This window comes from Macrotis lagotis, chromosome X (genome assembly GCF_037893015.1).
Source record: "Macrotis lagotis isolate mMagLag1 chromosome X, bilby.v1.9.chrom.fasta, whole genome shotgun sequence".
NCBI lineage: Eukaryota > Metazoa > Chordata > Mammalia > Peramelemorphia > Peramelidae > Macrotis > Macrotis lagotis.
The window spans coordinates 188,648,914-188,652,411 of record NC_133666.1 but is presented as its reverse complement, the minus strand read 5'-3'; the positions used below and the strand labels follow the sequence as shown (position 1 = coordinate 188,652,411).

Sequence of the window (3,498 nt, the reverse complement as noted above, 5' to 3'; positions counted from 1 at the left end):
GAGCTGGTATATGTATGTGTGAAGGGGTTTCCCTTAGTGAATGAATAGAATTATGATTTTATTGGTATGTTGTTTGTCTTTCATTTTCTTTTTTTTAAGTTTTTTTTTTGCAAGGCAATGGGATTAAGTGGCTTGCCCAAGGCCATACAGCTAGGTAATTATTAAGTATCTGAGGCCAGATTTGAACTCAGGTACTCCTGACTCCAGGGTCGGTGCTCTATCCACTGTACCACCTAGCCACCCCCATGTCTTTCATTTTCAAAGAGGATCAAAGACATTACAGATGATGTCTTGACTAATGTGTAAAATGGATATAAGTGAGGCAGAGTTGCAGAAAGTCCTTTACTTTTTCTTCCAGAGTCAAAGAATTTATTGGCAAGACAAAAAAAAAAAGACAACTGATGAGGGCCCAAGAATTTAATGGATGACCTTGACATCTTTGATGTCTGACCAAGTTCTAGCCAAGGAAGGATGGATGGAAGGAATGAAGGAAGGAAGGAAGGAAGGAAGGAAGGAAGGAAGGAAGGAAGGAAGGAAGGAAGGAAGGAAGGAAGAAAAGAAGGAGGGAGGGAGGAAAAAGGGAGGGGTGGAAGAAAGCTAAGTTTTACAGCATCTACTTCAGCAATCTTTATGGTTATTGGAACAAATTGTTATTGTCTGCTTATTCCTGAAGAAGTCTTCATATGCTTGAGTAGACATACCTGCAAATTATCTGTTGGTTACATGCAGACTAGTATAGCCTCAAATTGGTGGCTGCTGCATATGATACAGCTTCTTAAAGTCACAGGTGAGAGTTAGGTACCAGATAGACAATAAAGGTAGATGAGCAGTCATGAAAAGGGTTCAGGAAGCCTTCACACCAAAAGTTCTTGTCTTTTCTGAACTTTCCCAAATCAATTCAGCATCTCTGCTATGTATAATCTAGTAAATTGAGACATTTAACTCACCCAGGGTCACAGAAGTCTTATATGTTAGAAGTTAGGGCTTGAACTCAAGTATTCTTGGTTTTGAAGCCAGTTTTCTAGCCACTAAACCATATCTCCCTTTCCTTCCTTTAGTAAGGATATTATTTTGAAAGACTAAAAGATAGCAGATTCAGAGCTGGAAGAAAATTTGAATATCATTCTCTTATGTTACAGAAGAAAAAATTAAATCTCAGAGATATAATGTTCATTTATTCACTGGGCTTTTTTAAATGTACTCTGAGCTGACTTTGGGGCATTCCCAGTTTGCTTAAAGTGGATATGTAACACTCTAACATGAATGAATATGAGGAGTGAGAAATAGGGAAGAGTGAAGGATGGCTCTGAAGTTTCAACCCTGAATGGTTCAACCAAGGTCACAGTCATTAGTAATGAATCCCAGACAGGATTAGGGTATGCTGGTATGATCATGAAAGACAATTATTAAATTTTCTTTTCTTTTTTTTAATTTTTTTTTTTTAGTTTTTGCAAGGCAATGGGGTTAGGTGACTTGCCCAAGGCCACATGGCTAGGTAATTATTAAGTGTCTGAGGTCGGATTTGAACTCAGGTACTCCTGACTCCAGGCCCAGTGCTCTATCCACTGTGCTACTTAGCTGCCCCTAATTACTAAATTTTCAGTGGAAACATTTACTTCTTAGAAATCAGCAAATGCTACAAAGGAAGGCTTGACTCATTATTTTATTGACTGTCAAAATTTAAGAAAATAGAGGACAGATTCCCAGCTCTTCTCCTATGTTCACTGCCAGGATTCACTGCTTTGGTCAGTCACATTCCTGAAACAAGATAGTTTAGGTCATAATCAATAGATTTAGCTGTATTGGCCAAGATTGCATTCAACTCAGACATAGTAGACATTGTGACTATCAATAATCATTGACCTCAACTACATAGTTTATAATGTTTCAATGTGCTTCCACCCATGACAAGATCAAGGACATTGCCAAGGCTGAGAATGGAAAACTGGTGATCAATAGAAAAGCCATTATTTTCTTTCGGGAGCAGGATCCCACCAATATTAAATGGGGAGAGATGCTGGAATTGAAAATGTTGTAGAGTTCCACTGGAGTCCTTACCACCATGGAAAAGACTGATGCTCATTTGAAGGGTGGAGCCAAGTGGGTCATTATCTCTACCCATTCTTCTGATATCCCCCACTCTTCCTGATGGGAGTGAACCATGAGAAATATAATTCCCTTAAGAATGTCAGTAATACCTCCTGAACCACCAACTGCTTGGCCCCTTTGGGGACCACAAAAGCTTGAAAGTTTAGCTATTAGTGTGCCCTCTTCCCAAACTACCTTGTATTTGGACCATGGGCTTACTATACAATAAGTTATTACCTATTAATATTGCTCTTTGAAATGCTGAATGACTCTCTAGAAATTTAAGGGAGTTTTTTTTTCCTGCATTGGGAAATACCTCTTTGGTTTTTATTTTCAATCTTCAAAGTTTATTTATAAAATAAAGCTTGATTTTTCCATGGAATTCTGAAGATCCATGCAACATGGTCATGACTGACAACTTTGACATGGTGAAAAGACTCATGACTACAGTACATAGCATTACTGCTATCCAGAAAGCAGTAGATGACCCCTCTGGCAAGCTGTAGTGTGATGGGAGTGGGGCTGTCCAAAACATCATCCCTGCTTCCACTGGAGCTGTTAAGGTTGTCAGATGATCATACCTAAGCTGAATGGGAAGCTCACAAACATGGCCTTCCATGTTCCTACTCCCAATGTATCTGTTGTGGATCAGACCTGCCACCTGGAGAAACCTACCAAACATGACGATATCAAGAAAATAGTGAAGCATGCATCAGAGGGATTCCTGAAGGGTACCTTGGACTACATAGAGGACCAGATTGTATCCTATGATTTTAACAGCTACAACCACTCTTCTACCTTTTATATTGATACTGGTACTGCCCACTTTGTCAAGTTCATTTTCTGGTTTGACAGCAAATACTGTTATAGGAACCAAGTCGTTGACCTCATGTTGTACATGGCCTCCAAGGAGAAAAGTGGAAAGCAATGGATGGATCTTCATCCCCAGCCAAAAAAGGAGTTCAACCACTGGGAGACCATATCCCTAATCTATGTTCCTCTACAGGGGATCCCATGCCTCATTCACATCTTGTCCCAAAGCACCCCTGTGGGGGGGGGGGGTGTGAGAAACCTAGAGTACTTTATTGTGTACTATCAGTATAGTTACTATATTCAGCAACAAGAAAGGGGGGAGCAATGTTGTATGATGATCATCTGTGAATGACTTGGTTATTCTCAGCAATACAATGATTCAAGGCAATTCCAAAGGATTTATGATGAAAATTCTATCCAGTTCCAGAGAAAGAAGTGAGAGTCTGAATGCATAATGAAGCATACTTTACTTAATTTTTTTGATGTTTTTTTGTCTGTTTTCTTTCACAACATGACTAACCTGGAAATATATTTTGCATGACTGCACATGTATAAACCTATATCTAATTGCTTGCCTTCTCCATGGGGGGAGGTGGA

The 3,498-nt window shown here is 39.4% G+C and overlaps 1 pseudogene; it reads left to right on the top strand.

Moving 5' to 3' along the window:
* The first annotated feature begins 723 nt into the window (after nucleotides 1-723).
* LOC141498922 (glyceraldehyde-3-phosphate dehydrogenase-like) lies at nucleotides 724-3,253 on the top strand (annotated as a pseudogene).
* Nucleotides 3,254-3,498: the final 245 nt, after the last annotated feature.